At 41.8% G+C, this 8,729-nt stretch overlaps 1 long non-coding RNA gene across 1 annotated transcript in view; it reads right to left on the bottom strand.

Moving 5' to 3' along the window:
• Nucleotides 1-3,049: 3,049 nt before the first annotated feature.
• The window catches only part of LOC112607226, a 31,076-nt gene continuing 25,396 nt past the window's right edge, over nucleotides 3,050-8,729 (bottom strand). The window contains exons 2-3 of the long non-coding RNA XR_003115755.1: nucleotides 5,740-5,920; nucleotides 3,050-5,073 (exon numbers count right to left, since the gene is read on the bottom strand). This is a non-coding gene — a long non-coding RNA (uncharacterized LOC112607226). The remainder of the gene's footprint in view (nucleotides 5,074-5,739; nucleotides 5,921-8,729) is intronic.

Raw genomic sequence — 8,729 nt, 5'->3', positions numbered from 1 at the left:
ACTAAAATAATATGGGACACAGAAGACAGCCAAGAAATTAGCGCCATTCACTCCCTTGGCAAGAGGTCAGCCTCAACGGAATCACTGCTGAGTGCCTCCTGAAGGTGAAATAACAGCCATCTAGACAAAGAGACTTTTAAAAGATATTTCCCAGTGTTGGTGACTCTGATTTTTGGTCTAGGGCAGAATTGTGCAGTGACAATGGGGTGCTCAAAATGTTGAGCTTCTCAAAGGCAGCCAGCATCTTCTTCAGCCTTGCACTTCCCAGTTGTGGGTGAATGGTAAGTTGACCTGAAGAGGTGGCATTCCTCCTTAGTCATTGTACGTGCCCACCAGGATGCTAACCTCATTCTGAACCAGTGCTGAGGCCATGGCAGCAGAGGTGAGTGACCACAGCTCAGCTGTGACTAGAATAACTACAGCCCAGCCCGATGGTAAAGAGCAGGTGAGTTTGTGGGAAGGATCTGATTCATGGAGCCGTGAGCCCTAGGCCCTGACACTTTCTGAAAAGGAAGAGCCTACAAATAGCATCCCAGGAAGGTATGGGGGAGGTGAGTGGGGACGGAAGGACAGGACAGAGACATGCTCTGTTACCACTGCCCTTATGCAAGAGTCCCTGTTATCTTCACACCAACAGAGTGCAATGGTTAACGTTATGTTTCAGCTTTTTAATTTTAGTGCCAATTATACCAGTTATTATTTATTCAGCCTAACCTTTGCACCTCGCACTACAGCGGGTGACTCAAAAACTTCCAGTGGTAGGCCCTACAGCAATGCCATGAAGCAAATATTTATATTATTCTTTTTTACAAATGAAAATCCTGGGATTAAGCTGGGATAATTAACAGGCTGATGGTTACCCAGAAAGTCAGGAATGGATGCGTCAGAATGATAAAATGAATTCAGGACCAGTGTCAAGCAATGGCGGACCTCTTTTCACTCCTGGTCTCTCCCTTAGCTTTTTTTTAAATGTCCAGCTTTATTGAGGTATATTTGACACATAAAATTTGTATATATTCAAAGTGTACAGCATGATGAGTTGATATACGTATTCATTGTGTAATTGTTACCACAATCAAATTAATCAATACTTTCATCACAACACATAGTCACCGTGTGTATGTGTGTGTGTGTGCGTGTGCACACATAAAACACACTTAGGAGCTACTCTCTTACCAAGTTTCAAATAAACAGTATTGTATTATTAACTAGAGTCAACGTGCTATACATTAGATCCTCAGAACTTATTCATCTTATAGCTGAAGGTACTTGCCCTTTAACCTACTTCTCCCCATTTCCCCCAAACCCCAAGCCCTAGTGATCACCATTTACTCTCCTTTTGAGGTTCTGACTTTTTTGTTTTTTAGGTTCCTATGTGTTAACTTGACTAGGCTAAGGAATGCCAAGATAGGTGTAAAAACATTATCTCTGGGTATACCTGTGACAGTGTTTCTGGAAGAGATTAGCATTTAAACAAACAAACTGAGCAAAGAAGATCTGCCCCCACCAATGTGGGCGAGCATTATCTATTCCTTAAAGGGCCTGAATAGGACAGAAATGCAAAAGAAGGGTGAGTTTGCTCTCTCCTCCTTCGGCTGGGATGCCCATATTATGCTGCCCCCCGACAGTGGCACTCCTGGCCTTTGGGCTTCGACTGAACTACACCACCGGCTTTCATGGGCCTCCAGTTTGCAGATAACAGGTCATGGGACTTTTCCACCTCCATAATCATGTGAGCCAATCCCTCATAATAAACCTCCTATGGGTGCCATTTCTCTGGAGAACCCTAACTAATCAACAGAACAACCACTTAAGGACCAATTTCTCCTCCTCAACTTCATTTCCCTCCCAAATCACTCCTCCCATCCTCCCAGCTAGTTTATCTCCACATCATATGACCCCCTCAACTACTCCACAAGAAATATGTGGCAGAAATACCAAGAAAATGAATAAAGCAGAGATTGTGATGTGTCACCCACTGATCTGAGCTCTCACCAGAACCATGAGAGGTAGGTACTGTCATTCTCCCCATTTTACAGGTGAGGAAATCGAGACTCACAGAGGTTAAGTAATTTGCCCAAGGCCTTTCAGGTGAGGAAGCTTGGAATCAAACCTAGGCGGTCTGGCTTGAGAGTCTGTGTGCATGAGGGAGAGGAGGAAAGGGCAGGGAAGGGGAAAGGGGATGTTGTGTAAACAGGAAAATGAGAATGCTGGTGAGCAGGCAGAGTGGATCCCAGGAAAGGCACTCCTTACCCTCAGCCTGTCATTTGCATACATCTGTTTCTCGCACTAGCTAGTGTGTTGCCTCTTAGGGAGCATGATGTCAGATGTGTTCTCTCCACCTGCAAGGCAGCAAATGACGTACTCTGTTCTCCAGGTAAACATCAAACCTATTCCCCACCTGCCAAGACCAGTGGGTAGAGATGCCTGGCTGCCAGTCTACATATGCGTTCCACAGAGCATGCTGGAAGTGAGCTCAGGCATTGAGCCTCCCAGTCCCCACCTTTCTCCTCCCTACACACACACACACCCCCACACACACACACCCCTCACCTTACGACTCTGTCACAAACATCAGCTGCTTCCGCTCAGCAGGGAATGGCAAGGGTCACCCTGTGTCACGAGGACAACCTTCCTTCCTGTGTCTCTTCCTTACCTGCATTGGCTTTTGACAACCAGGCAGATATATTTCAAACCACTTTTGTTTTTTACTGAACAAAGAAAAAAAAAGTCCCTGTCATTGTTCACTGTGCTGTTGCTTCCTCCTATTAGCTCTGCTAAGATGCACCCAAAGAAAAGAAAATACAAGTGCATACAATTAGCAATGGAAATTATTAATAGGAGCAAGAGATTCAATCCATTCTACAAGTAATTCTGTAGTGATTTTAGTAATTGATAGTAATTAAACACTAATTAATTCATTTCCTAACTAATGTATTTACTTTATTTATGGGTATTCACTTTAATTACACTTGTTTGCATTCCTTGGGTTAAGTAATACAAATTTACTCTCTTTTCTGAAAATATTTATTTGGGCGTCTTTAAGTCATTCTTTGAGAATGTTGGAGAACAAAGACTAATTGCCACAAATTGCAGCTAAGCACATTGATTTCTCACTTTGGAATGTGGAGCTAATGAAAAGTGAAGCTTTTCTGACTTCTCAGTTGGGCTTTATCTTCTTTCCCCTCATTCTGGTCCAGCTATCTGGCAAACAGTCTCTCTGTTTTGTTCAGAAAAGATCTGAGAATAAGTTGCATGTGGACCTGAAACATGAGGGAATAACAACCCCAGCTTTGGGCCTCACTTGCAATAAGCAGGATGAGCCCAGAGAGACACGGCAGACATGTGTCTGTTCTTTGGGTTGAGCGGTCACTAGATATCTCAGTAAGACTCCCAGGGCTGGAAGCAAAGCGCTGAAGGCCACCCAGCTTTCTTATCTCTCCCTATTGGCCATGTGGTCTGTCTTCAGACACTGCTCCTGAAGGGCACTCTCTTGATATTTCACCTCTGAGCAGCTCCAACTCTTAGAAATCCTTCCTCACACTGAGCCTAAGTCTATCACTTTAAGATGATCTTCCTCCCTGCCCAGCCCCACCCCGACCTGCTCTACTCATAGGACTACAGAGACTAAGTCCAATCTCTAATCTAAAGACCAGCCTGTATGACACCTCACAATTTACATGGTGGCACCAGGCACTCCAATTTGTTTAAGTATTCTCATGTAGAACGTTTTATTCCACAGCATCCTGTTTGCTGAAGGAACTCCAGCCTATTTTCATTCTCCCTAAAACATGTGACGGGTTATGATCTGAGTATCACAACGAAAAACAGAAATGACCTCTTTCAGTCAAGACTCTGTCTTTCCTTTAATGACTGCATTAACTTGGGTTGTTCATATAACAATAACTTATTTGAGTTTTTAGCAATAGGCAGTGTGATGAGCATTCCTGAGATCTGTTATGAATGATGGGTAAGTCAAAAGTATAAAAGAGACTCTAGGTTACAGAAAAAGTTTAGAAATTCTAGCTTGGACATCAGGTCTACACAAAGAAGTTTCTCCATTTGGCCCATTTGGCCTTCCATTTTTAAAAAATTTTGAAATAATTAATTGATAAATAAAGGTAGATTTTATGCAAGGTGTACAATGTGATGATTTGATATACATATACATTGTGTAATGAATGCCACCATCAAATTAATTACACATCTGTCATCACCCATACTGTACAGTAGAGTGCCAGAACTTGTTCATCTTATAACTTAAAGTTTGTACCCTTTAACCAACATCTCCTCAATTATCCCAAGCCCCTGACAATCACTATTCTACTCTCTGCTTCTATGAGTTTGACTTTTTTAAATTCCACATGTAAGTGAGATTGTGTGGTTTTTGTCTTCATGTTTCTAGCTTATTTCACTTAGTATGATGTCCTCTGGGTTCATTAATGTCTTCAGAAATGACAGGATTTCCTTCCTTTTTATGTCTGAATATATTCCACTGTATATATGTACCATGATTCCTTATCCATTCATTTGTTGATGGACACTTCGATTGCTCACATATCTTGGCTATTACAAAAAATGATGCAACGAATATGGGGTGCAAATATCTATTTGAGATACTGACTTCATTTCCTTTGATTATGTGTCCAGAAGACCGATTGATGGAACATTCGGCAGTTTTATTTTTAATTTTTTGAAATTCCTTCACAGTGCCTTTTATAATGGCTTTACCAACCTACATTCCCACCAACAGTTTGCCACGATTGTATTTTCTCCTTACCCTCACCAACACTTCTTTCTTGTCTACTTGATAACAGCCATCCTAAATAGCATGAGGTGATATTTCATTGTGGTTTTGACTCACATTTCCCTGATTATAAGTGAGGTTGAGCATAATTTGTTTTCTACAAATTATGTTCCACCTCAGACCGCCCAGGAGCAAAATTGGTCAGGGGCCAACAGCAGGCAGAAAACCTGCAGGATGAGGGTGGAAAATATGCCTACAGTCACGATGGTTCTTTTGGCAGCAATGTTGTCCTTTCATTGTGCAAGACTCCAATTCTCCCCTTCATCCTGGGAAGAGAAGGAAGACAAGGTAAGAGAGCAGTGACTGAAATAAGAAGGGACAGGAAAATTGGGGTGGGTCTGTCTTCTGGGAAGTCCTGAGATGAATGTCTGTGAAAAATACATGACAATGATAAAACAGGAAATCTCATATGTACTTAATATCTACACCTCAGGGTCCTCCCCATAATGCCAAGTTCACATGCATCATTTCTTTTTTTCACTATGGGGTAGTGGAAGGGCTAATTGATCTGGATGAAGAGACAATGAGAAATGAAGGCTCTGCAGCAGGCTCACTGTTCATTCACCAGCCTCTGTAGCCACTGGGGTCCTTCCATCTGATGCCAGAGCCTTACCAGAGGAAGGGAGTGGAAGGCCAGGGAAGGCGAAGTCAGAGGCTTGGGCCAGGAACTGTCCAGCCAGGAAAGTGCTGACTCAGCCCTCACCTCTGAGCACGGAGGGTCCATGGAAGTTGCTGCCAGGACCTAACCTCTGGAAATACACCTTTCCAAGGTGGGCAGGAGGTGGTGGAAATAGCCACACAACCAAATTATTAGAGAATCATTATTGAAGTTTAAGCTGCTAAGAGTTCTGTTGGAGAATGGAGTGGGCCACAGTGATGTAAGAAAGGCCCATTCTAGGCCTAGGGAAACACGTGCTCTTGATAGAGGACACCTGGATACACAAAGGAGCAGGAAGACAGGAGTGATCATAATTTCCTTCCATGGTTGATGGAGCTTCTTCTCCAGATCCATTCGGATGATAGCCCTTGACTTCCAATTTCCTTATTATTGTTTGGCCCCATAGAAATTACTTCCATTCTATAAAATAATTCCTGCCCAACTATCTTTTGAAGCTGCAAGAGGAAGGAGATTCTACTATGTAGAAGTGAATGTAGCAGTAATATAGATGTGTCTGCATTTTAATAAAAATGGTGTGTGTGTGTGCACAGATACCCAAATATGTGTGGTTTGGTCTTATCAGCATTCAGTGTAGAATTTGCATCTGCTAATCAGTTAAGGATCCAGAAAAGAAGCTTTTGATAGAAGAATTCCATTACTAGCCAGCCGTCTGTGAAATACTGTACCTGTTCCATAAAGACAGGCCTGTTTTCATCCCTTACACACACACACACACTCTCTCTCTCTCATGTGACCTGGGTATGCCACAAGGGAAATCAGCTAAGAATTCATGACAAAGTCCCTGAAGAGGGAAAAAAATCAAGATTCTTTGAATTTAGTTTTTTTATGAACTGGAATGAGATTTCAGGACCAGAATCTTTAACATGTTGTTTTATAATTAAAGAAGGAAGGCAGGAAGGCAGGCAAGGTGAGGAGAGGGAGGGAAGGGAAAGGGAGGGACGAAAATTGGGAGGAAGGGAGGACTCTTGCAGTCACAGAGGAGTGTGCCTCATTCAATAACTGTTAAATGAAAAATGATAATTACAGGAATAAAGTGCGCATGACCAACACATAGGCCAAATCATCTCATCCTCTTTGCCTCTCTCATCGTCTTTGGAGGAGTGGCATTTAAATATTGACTGGAGTTACATCCCCTGAGCCATTCCTCACTGGGATTGGGTTCTGAGAGTGTAATGTTAACTAAACTTTAAGGAAGTGAGAGCCTGAAATAGAAGTGAAATCAAATGCAATATAATGGAGAAAAATGATGAGACACTATTAAGAATTAAGTCCATTATCCTATTTGTTGCTAATGAAGATTCTTTGCCTTGGTTTCTTGTCCCAAATTAGTTCCTCTCCACATTCAGTGTGAGTTGTGTAGTTGACTAAATTCAGGTAAGGGGATTCCAAACCCAGAAAAATAAGCAGTACACAGCCCATCCTATTTAAAAAGAATAATTCAGATGGGTAATAAAGTGTCATCTCCACCATTCGGTATAGTATATGCTGGAACAAACTAAATAATCTGACCAGGCTTCTGCTCAAAATGCATTTCATAATCAAGAGGCTAATTACTTAAAGGCCCTCATTGACATGAGGAAGAACTGGAGCAAAGCAAGTCACCTAGTAATTCCACACCTATTGAAAGACTCGAGGCCTAAAATGAAGCAAGATTAGCTGAACACACCACACAGAATCAAATCAAGGTTCAGAATCCAAGTTCAGGGTTTAAGGAATCAAAATAACAATCAAGAAAACGTTTTATTGGATATCCATTTGTTCTGATATATGATGATTCTTTTTATTGCTGTCTCCTGAATGACAACTTCATCTCATTTCTTTTCTAGTGTCTACTTATATAATACCTTCCCCCTCAAAACACTCAGATATACACCCACAGGCATGCATGTGCTTGTGCCCATGTAAACATAACATCTTCATGCACAAAACCAGCTGTTTCTCTTCGTGTATTGCTCTTCTATCCATGTTTGACACTATCAATCATCCTCACCTCTTTGGTTACTGAGACACTAGTGCTCTTCTGTTTTCTTCCAACTATATGGAATTGAATATACCAGTAATCTTACTATGTGTGAATTTTAGTCTAAATTGTGTGTGTGTGTGTGTGTGTGTGTTCGTGCTCAGGCTAGCGAGAGACAATATACAGATGTGTTTCTACCTCTTTGTTCTCCTTCCTCTTTTCCCTCATCCTGAACATAGATATTTAACTCTGCCAGTCCTTTAACCCTTCCTCTGTAACTTTTCTCATAACAAGGCATTCACTTTTAAGGCTTCCATTAGCCCCTCTATAAATACGATCATCAAATTTAACTTCAGTTCTGAAATCAGTCCCGAGTGCCACTTCCAAACGTTCAATTCTTTGCTGAAGTTTTCCATCTAAATGTTCCCACCAGCACGGTAAACTCAACGCATGCCAAACTAAAGTCACCTTTCATCCTTTACCCCAATCAAAAAAGAAATAAGCTTTCCAGGCTGTGTTCCTTCTGTGTGTCATGACATCTCCATCATCTCAAGCTCCAAATGCTTGTCATCATCTTTCCCTTTTTTGAGCTTTGTCAATGTTGGGTCTTTCATATTTCCTTTACCTACCTCTGCCACTACCCTAATTCACACAATCCTTAGTCATCATCTGGATTACTGTAATAGCTTCTAAACTGCTTTTGATGCCTCTAGTCTTCTACATCTCTAATTTGTTTTACAGATCCCTACAGAGTGATCTTCCTAAAGCACTGCTCTGATTATCTTATTCATCTGTCTCAAAAACATCCCATCTCCTGTTACTCTAGGTCCAAAATTTAAGCTTCCTGAATTTGAACCCTGAGTTCCCCACAATCTAACATAGACAGACTACATCTCTCCCCATCCCTTCACCCAGCCCAGGTGTTTTGGCCGGACTGAACTGCTTGCCATTCACTGTATATCAGCATTTCCAGTTAGGTGCCGTTGTCCTTCAGGTTCACTCAACCTGGAAAGCAGTGTCCATTTCCACAGGTTCAAATCCTTTGCTCAAATTCCATCTACTCCTAGGAGTTATCCCTGATATCCAGCTGAAAGCAAGGTTATATCCCTCTGCTCTCATTGTATTTATTCCTTTCCTGACCCTAATCATTTTCTTGTTTTTTTCAACTTTTGTTTTAGATTAAGTGGGTACATGCACAGGTTTTTTACCTGGACATGTTGAGTGATGCTGAGGTTTGGGGTACAAATGATCCCATTACACAGGTACTGTGCATAGTACCCACT

Source organism: Theropithecus gelada, chromosome 14 (assembly GCF_003255815.1).
Source record: "Theropithecus gelada isolate Dixy chromosome 14, Tgel_1.0, whole genome shotgun sequence".
NCBI lineage: Eukaryota > Metazoa > Chordata > Mammalia > Primates > Cercopithecidae > Theropithecus > Theropithecus gelada.
Note: the sequence above shows the minus strand (reverse complement) of the source record. Positions and strands in the feature narration are given on the sequence as shown.